This window comes from Gobius niger (assembly GCF_951799975.1).
Source record: "Gobius niger genome assembly, chromosome: 5".
Classification (NCBI taxonomy): Eukaryota; Metazoa; Chordata; class Actinopteri; order Gobiiformes; family Gobiidae; genus Gobius; species Gobius niger.
In genome coordinates this window covers 40,116,639-40,127,697 of record NC_136856.1, presented here as the reverse complement: position 1 = coordinate 40,127,697, position 11,059 = coordinate 40,116,639, and the positions used below count along the sequence as shown (strand labels likewise).

Below are 11,059 nucleotides of genomic sequence, written 5' to 3'. Positions count from 1 at the left end.
ATGGACTTTTCCAAGCTTTCCATCATGTTTTTCTGTCACTCCCTCGTTAAAAACATGGCTGAAGTGTTGCCTTGGCACATTCACGTATTTCTGAGTCATCTGTAAAAACTCTGATGGTGGCCATTTTAGGGATAGGTTTTTGTCACTTTTTTGTTGAATTTTTGTCACATTTTTGTTGATTTTTTGTCACATTTTTGTTGAATTTTTGTCACTTTTTTGTTGAATTTTTGTCACATTTTTGTTGAATTTTTGTCACTTTTTTGTTGAATTTTTGTCACATTTTTGTTGAATTTTTGTCACTTTTTTGTTGAATTTTTGTCACTTTTTTGTTCAATTTTTGTCACTTTTTTGTTCAATTTTTGTCACTTTTTTGTTGTTTTTTTTCACATTTTTGTTGAATTTTTGTTGAATTTTTTGTGACTTTTTTGTTGAATTTTTGTCCCTTTTTTGTTGAATTTTTGTCCCTTTTTTGTTCAATTTTTGTCACATTTTTGACTGGCGGCCATTTTAGGGATAGGTTTGCCCGAGTCCTCCTAGGAACGCCCCCACCTCCTGGAGACGCCTCCGAGCTTTCGTCCCCCTCCCCACTGATGCCACAGACAGCGTGTGGAGGGGGCGTGTCTAAAGGCTCAGAGGTTCTTAAAGAGACAGAGGCCTATTTCAAGACATTCACTACAGCCATTTTGAGAGAGACATTTTATACAAGGCAGTTATTCTGATTTACTGCATTTACAGACCAACAGAAGGTTTGTCATCATTGTAGTGAGATATAGACTGGTGCTGTGGGACTGACAAAAGCAGAACACCCCCTCTTTAACCTCTTAACTCCCGCCTGAACTGAGAGGATCTTTTTCCTCACGTCAGATTTTTTTACATCATTTTTTTGTTGGGTTTTCAACTCATTTTTGTCACATTTTTTACATTTTTTTTTGTTTTGTTTTTACATTTTGATCACATTTTTGTCATTTTTAGTCACATTTTAGTAATTTTTTTTGTCCATTTTTTGTATTTTTTTGGTCAATTTTTTGTCATTTTTTGTCAATTTTTTGCATTTTCTGGTCAAATTTTTATCACATTTTTGTCATTTTTTCGTCTAATTTACTGCATTTACAGACCAACAGGAGGTTTGTCATCATTGTAGTGAGATATGGACTGGTGCTATGGGCCTGAACAAAAGCAGAACACCCCCTCTTTAAAGCAGAACACCCCCTCTTTAAAGCAGAACACCCCCTCTTTAAGTAAAATGGGCCCCAGGGCTAAAGTATTTTCAGGGCCCCCCATATACATACAGTACAGTACAGTACAGTACAGTACAGTAGTCTGTCTGATTTCTCTCTCTCTACAATGACGGGATAAATGAATGAATTTTGAATGAACATGCACAAGTCACTTCAAAAATATAAACATGATGACCCTGAATGGAGCTCCGTGGCGCTCGCGGAAGAACCTTTGCTACTGCCAGACTGGTGGGGGGACTCATTTAAAAGGGGGGTCTGGGGGTCCCCTCACAGAGATCTTTTTTTATTTTCATGCATTTTAATAGAGCAATAGGAACAGATTTTTCCCAAGTGTCAACTCAAAGAAAATAGCTCAGACCTGGTTTAGAAAAGTGTTAGTTTCGTCGACTAAAATATTTAGTCTTAATTTTAGTCAAAGTGATATTTTTGTGACTAAAATTGGACTAAAACTAAATTAAAAGTTTTTCATGAGACTAAAACTATGACTAAAATGTCCAGATATTTGAGTCGACTAAAATCAGACTAAATAAAAATGAAAAGGAGAGACTAAAATCATCCAAACTTGTATTGAGCGTCTGAAAGAGCCTCAGATCATGTTTAAAGGATCAGCTCTGAGCTTTGTTCATGTGGAGCAGAAACATGAAGCAGAGGAACAACATTAAATATGATTAGAATCAATATTATCAATGCAAAGTCCACTACATTAGTCTGAAATTTAGTCGACTAAAACTAGATTAAATTAAATTACATTTTTGTCAAAAGACTAAAACTAAAATAAAATATGTTGTCAAAATTAACACTGGTTTAGACCTGGTTTAGACCTGGTTTAGTCCTGGTTTAGTCCTGGTTTAGTCCTGGTTTAGACCTGGTTTAGACCTGGTTTAGTCCTGGTTTAGACCTGGTTTAGACCTGGTTTAGACCTGGTTTAGACCTGGTTTAGACCTGGTTTAGACCTGGTTTAGCCCTGGTTTAGTCCTGGTTTAGTCCTGGTTTAGTCCTGGTTTAGTCCTGGTTTAGTCCTGGTTTAGACCTGGTTTAGTCCTGGTTTAGTCCTGGTTTAGTCCTGGTTTAGTCCTGGTTTAGACCTGGTTTAGTCCTGGTTTAGTCCTGGTTTAGTCTTGGGTACAGAGTCATCTGATTACGCCTTACATGTGAGGGAGTCTGCACAGAGACAGGGTACTCTCTCCTTTTCTCCTTCTTCCCAGGGGCCCCTCAGCCTGCTGGGCCCCTGGGCTCAGCCCCTGTGAGCCCCTGCATAGATCCGGCCCTGAGCGAGGTGAGGGCAGTGTTAATTTTGACAACATATTTTAATTTAGTTTTAGTCTTAGTTTTTTGACTAAATTTCAGACTAATTCATTGGACTTTGCATTGATAATCTTCATTCTAATCATGTTTAATGTTGTTCCTCTGCTTCATGTTTCTGCTCCACATGAACAAAGCTCAGAGCTGATCCTTTAAACATGATCTGAGGCTCTTTCAGACGCTCAATACAAGTTTGGATGATTTTAGTCTCTCCTTTTCATTTTGATTTAGTCTGATTTTAGTCGACTCAAATATCTGGACATTTTAGTCACAGTTTTAGTCTCATGAGGAACTTTTAATTTAGTTTTAGTCCAATTTTAGTCACAAAAATATCACTTTGACTAAAATTAAGACTAAATATTTGAGTCGACGAAATGGGTGAGGGAGGGGCTTAGTGTCTGCGTGTCGATTGAACCAGGAAGTAAAGGTAAGGGCAATTTTCAATGAGCCGTTTCATATCAATATTCTCGGAATCAAAAATGTGTAAGTCAGTGCTTAAAGGGGCCATTGTATACTCACTGCTGCCACCACAGGTCAGACGTGTAACTGCAGCTTCTACATTAAGCTCGTGCATGACGGACCCGAATTAACACCTTTGTGAGCGCAGGATTTTAGAGGCAGTTTTTTTTTTTTTTTAGAGACATTGTTGAAACATGTCGGGGAGGAAAAAATACTTCATTTTAACAGTTTAAAACTCCGTATAGTCCCTTTAAGATGTGTTTGAAACTATTTCCAAACACCAGCAAAAAACACAATCCCCTTTTTAGTGAAAGAATCCAAAATCAAAACTGAAATCTAACTAAAATCATGATTTAATCTGTCTAAACAAGCAGAATAAACAGCTCGACGGCGTAAAAGACGAACGGCAGGAAGACCATTTCTAATTCACAGTGTAAACCTTCACCGTTAACATCAGTTTCTTTAACTTTTTAAACGTCCCAAGATCCGATCATAAAACATTGATGATGATAGTGAACTGCGATGCGTTCCACTCACCTCGGTCAGTCCCTTCGCTTCAGACAGATGAGGCGTTTTTCCTCCCGAGGCTTCGCATTGAACTTTCTCAAGCTCGGTTTGAGGAAGTGAAACTGATGAGACTGGCATGAATTAATATGAAAAAAAATGCAGCACTTTTTTTATAGTTGCAAATCGTAAGACACGGTGGCCTTTCTGCGTGGACAAAACTGAGACGAAAACAATAATGGAAATGGGACTAAAAAGTGAGAAAACATTGGCCAAAAAGTGATGAAAAATGGATGAAAAAGTGGCAAAAATGAAGAAATTTGATAAGAAAATTTACGAAAAAATGACAAAAATGTGACAAAAATGTGACAAAAAATTGACGAAAAAATGACAAAAAATGACAAAAATTAACGAAAAAAATTACGAAAAAATGACAAAAATGTGACAAAAAATTGACGAAAAAAATGACGAAAAAATGACAAAAATGTGACAAAAATGTGACAAAAATGTGACAAAAATGTGACAAAAATGTGACAAAAAATTGACGAAAAAATGACAAAAATGTGACGAAAATTTACAAAAAAATGACAAAAATGTGACGAAAATTTACAAAAAAATGACAAAAATGTGACAAAAATGTGACAAAAATTTACGAAAAAATTTACGAAAAAATGACAAAAATGTGACAAAAAATTGACGAAAAAAATGACGAAAAAATGACAAAAATGTGACAAAAATGTGACAAAAATGTGACAAAAATGTGACAAAAATGTGACAAAAAATTGACGAAAAAATGACAAAAATGTGACGAAAATTTACAAAAAAATGACAAAAATGTGACGAAAATTTACAAAAAAATGACAAAAATGTGACAAAAATGTGACAAAAATTTACGAAAAAATTTACGAAAAAATGACAAAAATGTGATACAAATTTGACAAAAAAATGACAAAAATGTGACAAAAAAATGACAAAAATTTAATAAAAAATTGACGAAAAAATTGGAAAAATATGACAAAAAAATTGATAAAAAATTTACAAAAATGAGTTGAAAACCCAACCAAAAAATGATGGAAAAAAAATCTGCTGACGTGAGGAAAAAGATCCTCTGGGTTCAGGCGGGAGTTCAGAGGTTAAGTGGGAGCCAGGGCAGCGTCTGAGTCCAGAGGCTGCTCTAACTGACACCAATATCCATTTTCAAGCCGGTTCATGTAACTCAAAAGTGTTTTTTTTTCCAGTAAGTGGCAAATAAAGTATAAATGACCTGACATGTGTTGTAAGTGATGTAATAATTAGGCTTCTTTGACCTTTACTGACAAAAATATACAGACAAGAAACAGAGGCCGAGTTCAGTCTCCAGGGAGTGTGGTCCCTCTTGTGGTCAGAGCAGGTAATGCGCCCTTACATACAAAACAAGTGGATAAAGATAAAGTACAGTACATGTAAAATAAGTTTACCTTAACCTCTTAAGTCCCACCTGAACCGAGCACATTTTCTCCAGTTTGGCTTTACCCAAATCTAAAAGCTTCTTGAGAATAAGCGCCAGAATAGAAATGAAAACGAGATGTGAAAACGAACAAAATGTTACAAAAACTTGTCAAAAAAGCAGAAAAAAATGTTTAAAAAATCTGAAAAAAAATGTCAAAAAAGAAAAAAAAAATGTGTCAAAAAAGCAGAAAATAATGGTTAAAAATCTGAAAAAAAGAAAATTTTAAAAAGAAAAAAAAAGGAAAAAAGGAAGAAAAAAAAAGGAAAAAAAGCAAATAAAACTGGTCAAAAAAGCAGAAAAAATGGTTAAAAAAGTAGAAAAAAGTGTTTTAAAAATCTGAAAAAAACTGGTCAAAAAAGCCGAAAAATGAGTCAAAAAAGCAGAAAAAATTATTTAAAAATCTGAAGAAAAAAAAGTCAAAAAAGCACAAAAAAATTGTCAGAAAAGCAGAAAAAAATGTTTTAAAAATCTGAAAAAAATTGTCAAAAAGCAAAAAAAAAAACTGGTCAAAAAAGCAACTAAAACCCAACAAAAAGCTGGAAAAATGCAACAAAAATGTGACATAAAAAGAGCAAAGACAGTGTCACCGTGACAACGACACAGTCTGAACTCTCCAGTCCAGAAGCTTTCAGATTAGGGGAAAGCTGAACATTATAGCGGGAGTTAAGAGGTTAATACATCCAAGTCCCTCTGGGGGTCAAACGAGTGTTAGGGGGGGCCTTTCATCTCCCCCTGGTGTCTCTGGCCAGAACGGGTCGGAGGCACCAATACACACTGATAGAATCACGAAGCTAAGGCAGTGGGTAATCTCAGTCTCACTCGGGTCGACATCTCCATGGAGACGAGCTGAGCATTTATGAGGTATATTTACATTATGATAAATCTGTCACAAAATTAATGTATTTCAATTGTATTTATTGTGGCTTTAACCCCTTAACTCCCACCTGAACCGAGCACTTTTTCTCCAGCTTTACCCCAATCCAAAAGCTTCTGGAAACAAGGTGTGAAAATAGAAACAAAGCTGAGACGAAAACAAGGATAGAAATGTGAAAAAAGTGACGAAAAACTGATGAAAAATTGATGAAAAATTGATGAAAAAGTGGCAAAAATGTCACAAGAAATTGACAAAAAATGGACGAAAAAAAGACCAAAAAAAAGACAAAAAAAAGAAGAAAACATTTACGAAAAAATGACAAAAATGTGTCAAAAATGAGTTGAATACCCAACAAAAAAATGATGGAAAAAAAATCTGACAAGGATGAAAGAGTGAAAAAAGTGACAAAAAATGGACAAAAATTTGACGAAAAAAGTGACAAAAAAGTCACGGAAATTTAACAAAAATGAGTCGACTGCCCGACAAAAAAAGTGATGAAAAAAAATCCGATGTGAGGAAAAAGATCAGTTTAGTTTTGTAGGATCAAAACCAGGTCCTGCAGTTCTGTGATCGATAGAAACGAAATCATCATTTACTCATGAAAGTATCACCTTTAAAGGAATAGGCCACCGTTTTTACATACTAAGATATGTTCTTACCTCACTTTAGACGTGTTAATATATCCCTGTCTGGTCTTTGTCCGTGCGCTCACACATACGCAGCCTCTCCCACATGTCACATAGCTCCAAAAAAGCTCACGATAGAAGCTACCAAGCTCTTCCACGTGTTCCCTATTTAAATAAAGTTACGTGAAGTGTTTTCATGCGAAGTATATTTACACAGAAATGTAACATGTCGATTTTATAAGCAAATAAAAAGGGGGACTATATTGTGAGGCGTAGTGATACGAGGAGCACAGCGTCCGCGTAGTAACTCCTAAAGACTTCCCCTCGCTCACTTCCGTCAATAACCTTTAGGAGTTACTGCGCGGACGTTTTACTCCTCGTATCATTACGCCTCACAATATAGTCCCCCTTTTTATTTGCTTATAAAATCGACATGCTACATTTCTGTGTAAATATACTTCGCATGAAAACACTTCACGTAACTTTATTTAAATAGGGAACACGTGGAAGAGCTTGGTAGCTTCTATCGTGAGCTTTTTCGGAGCTATGTGACATGTGGGAGAGGCTGCGTATGTGTGAGCGCACGGACAAAGACCAGACGGGGATATATTAACTCGACTAAAGTGAGGTAAGAACATATCTTAGTATATAAAAACGGTGGCCTATTCCTTTAAAAACAGCGTGAGGCCCAGATCCAGGTCAGGATGAACCGAAACTGGACCCAAAATGTACTTAATTATGTCTGAGTGTGGGTCAAGTTTAAACCATAAACCCACAACTTAAAGGCATTACTAAAGGATCTTCTCTGTAAATAAAAGGACCAAGGCCGTGGGAACCCAGGGTGCTGAGGGCGCTGCAGCCCCCCCTGGTGGATAGTTTGTGAACTGCAGGCAAGATTAACCCCTTAACTCCCACCTGAACCGAGCACATTTTCTCCAGCTTTACCCCAATCCAAAAGCTCCTGGAAACAAAGGTGTGAAAATAGCAACAAAACTGAGACGAAAACAAGGATGAAAATGTGACAAAAAAGTGAGAAAACATTGACGAAAAATGACCAAAAAAATGACCAAAAAATGACAAAAAAAATGACAAAAAAAGAACAAAAAATGACAAAAAATTGACAAAAAATTTGACAAAAATGTGACAAAAATGTGACAAAAAATGACCAAAAAAAAATAGACTAAAAATGACAAAAAATTGACAAAAAAAGAACAAAAAATGACAAAAAAAGAACAAAAAAGTTCAAAAAATGTGACAAAAATGTGACAAAAAATGATAAAAAAAAATGACAAAAAAAATATTACTAAATGACAAAAAAATGACAAAAAATGACAAAAAAAATGACAAAAAAGACAAAAAAATAACAAAAAAAGAAAAAGAAATGAGTTGAAACCCCCAAAAGATGGAAAAAAATCCATTTAGATGAGTTTTGTAGATCTTAGCTTTCAAATGAGGCGTTACACTGGCCTACAGGATTTGGGTAAAGCTGAACTGGAGAAAATGCTCTGTGTTCAGGCGGGAGTTAAGAGGTTAAAGGCTCTAAACATGACTTTTTTTTCCTAGTGGAGGAAAGAAATGTGTTAAATCCTCCTTTTGTGTGTTGTTAATTGTGGAAAACTCACATAAAGCATTTGTGTCGATTCCAGTCACTTCTGTGAAAGGTGAAGGAATGAGTTTAAACCACAAATAACTTTTACATTTCGTGGCTTCCTCTTTCCTTGTTTGTACTAACATTCAGGTATGGGGCGTTTCAGTGCGTTAGAAACTTCAGTAAGATTAATCTGACAAAGTAGAAAGGACAAAGAAGTGTCAAGAACAATAACTTTGCGCCACCTACTGTGTAAACTAGGCATTTACAATAAACAAAACACAAAGTATGAAAAACCGGGGTGTGTAAACTTTTAATCAGGGTCACTTTGGGACTTTTGAGCACAACTGTATATCTTGAAAATACCGAAAACAGTAAAAAAAAAGAGCAAAAACATGAAATATTTTTTTTTTTTTTGTGAAACCTCCTTTTCATAAACTGTAAGAAACCAGCTGTTGTCAGTATCTGTGTCATTCCTGTTTAACGACTTCCTGCCTGTGCCCCGCCCTCGGCTCCAGCGAGGGAGGGGGTCGGGGGGGGACAAGACCTGAGGCCGTTGACGTCCCACTTCAGGAGAGGGACACGGGTTTATCATGGGATCACAGTAAAATAACTCCTTTTCTAAACTTTTACTGAACAGACTCAAGAGTGTAAGGGTCAGAATGTGAGTGAAATAAAGATAATTAAAGGTAAAAAACACAACAAAAACAAAACAATAGAGAACACAGTAGAAGACATGTGACCAGGGCCGGACCGGGACTGAAAAACGGCCCGGACTCTGACCAGCCCGGCCCAAAGTAGCGTAAATGCGACACTTCCACAAGACTTTCCCCGTCACGCTGTCGCTGCGTTTTTGTCATATTTTGCCTGTTGTTTCATTGCTTGTTTTGTGGGGTTTTGCCGTGTTTGTGTCCATTTTTTTGTCACTTTTTATGGATTTTTCATTGCTTTTTTCTTGGCTTTTTGTCACGTTTTCGGGCATGTTTTTGTCACTTTTTGGTTGCTTTTCCAGCACATTTTCGTTCTGTTTTCATCCTCGTTTTCGTCACTATTTTGATGCTCGTCTTCTAAGCTTTTAGACGTGGGTAAAGTCGGTTTAGGCGCGGGGGGGGGGGGGGGGGGACCAGTGGCCCCAGAGCCGGTGGCCCTTCTGTGCTCTTCCAGAGTGGACACATGGCCAGTCCGCCCCTGGATGTGATAAAAAAAAAATCAGTGAATAATGTGGAGTTTCCATCGTAAACAAAGATGTTGCTGACAAAGCTTCTTGAACGAGAAAGAAAACATCAAAACACTGCAGGGTACAGATGACAACTGAAGAAACTTCGTCAACATGCTGTGATATTCAAAGTGACTAATTAAAGGGGTCAAGGAAAAATATGCTGCCTTCACTTGCTCTCGTAATTATAGTAAATACCACTTGAAGAATAATTTCCTGACTGACGTCTTGAGTTGTTGCTCTGATATTTCCACATAACGTTCTTTCTTCATGATGTCATATATTTTGTGAAGTGCACCAGTCCCTCCCGCAGCAAAACAACCCCACAGCATGACGCTGCCCCCCTCCCGCATTTCACAGTTAGGATGGTGTTCTCAGGCTTCAGGCATCCATCCATCCCTCCATCCATCCATCCATCTTCTTCCACTTTTCCAGCTGTTGGACCCAAATCACATTGCACCTGCCCCTTATGGCTCCTCCTGCAGGTGGTGGGTCCACGGGAGGACGGTATTAAGACGATAAAATCTGCTCCGGTCCGAGACTTCAAAATGACTCTCAGGAAGATAAGTTCATTCGAAGAGGTCTTTATTCAATCAATAGAGCTTTGCCCCGACTCAGCTCCCTCTTCACCACGACAGACCGATACAGCGACCGCATCACTGCTGACGCCGCACCGATCCGTCTGTCGATCTCACGCTCCATCCGTCCCTCACTGAGAACAAGACCCCGAGATACTTGAACTCCTCCACTTGAGGTAAGGACTCCCCACCGACCTGAAGAGGGGAAGGAGAACCATGGCCTCAGATTTGGAGGTGCTGATCCTCATCCCGGCCACTACACACTCGGCTGCAAACCGCCCCAGGGCAGCTGAAGGTCCAACAGAACAACATCATCCGCGAACAGCAGAGATGAGACTCTGAGGCTCCCAAACCGGACCCCCTCCGGCCCCTCCGGCCCCTCCGGCCCCTCCGGCCCCTCCGGCCCCTCCGGCCCCTCCGGCCCCCCCTGCCCCTCCGGCCCCTCCGGCCCCTCCGGCCCCTCCGGCCCCCCCCTGCCCCTCCGGCCCCTCCGGCCCCTCCGGCCCCTCCGGCCCCTCCGGCCCCTCCGGCCCCTCCGGCCCCTCCGGCCCCTCCGGCCCCCCCTGCCCCTCCGGCCCCTCCGGCCCCTCCGGCCCCTCCGGCCCCTCCGGCCCCTCCGGCCCCCCCTGCCCCTCCGGCCCCTCCGGCCCCTCCGGCCCCTCCGGCCCCTCCGGCCCCTCCGGCCCCCCCTGCCCCTCCGGCCCCTCCGGCCCCTCCGGCCCCTCCGGCCCCTCCGGCCCCTCCGGCCCCCCCTGCCCCTCCGGCCCCTCCGGCCCCTCCGGCCCCTCCGGCCCCTCCGGCCCCTCCGGCCCCTCCGGCCCCCCCTGCCCCTCCGGCCCCTCCGGCCCCTCCGGCCCCTCCGGCCCCTCCGGCCCCTCCGGCCCCTCCGGCCCCTCCGGCCCCTCCGGCCCCTCCGGCCCCTCCGGCCCCTCCGGCCCCTCCGGCCCCTCCGGCCCCCCCTGCCCCTCCGGCCCCTCCGGCCCCTCCGGCCCCTCCGGCCCCTCCGGCCCCTCCGGCCCCCCCTGCCCCTCCGGCCCCTCCGGCCCCTCCGGCCCCTCCGGCCCCTCCGGCCCCTCCGGCCCCTCCGGCCCCTCCGGCCCCTCCGGCCCCTCCGGCCCCTGGCTGCGCCGAGAAACTCTGTCCATAAAAGTAATGAACAGAACCGGTGACAAAGGGCAGCCCTGA

General features: G+C 41.3%; 1 protein-coding gene across 1 annotated transcript in view; it reads right to left on the bottom strand.

The window, feature by feature from the left end:
- Window positions 1–11,059, bottom strand: part of LOC306962771 (uncharacterized protein) — a 1,040,752-nt gene that overhangs the window by 92,588 nt on the left and 937,105 nt on the right. The window lies entirely within an intron of this gene.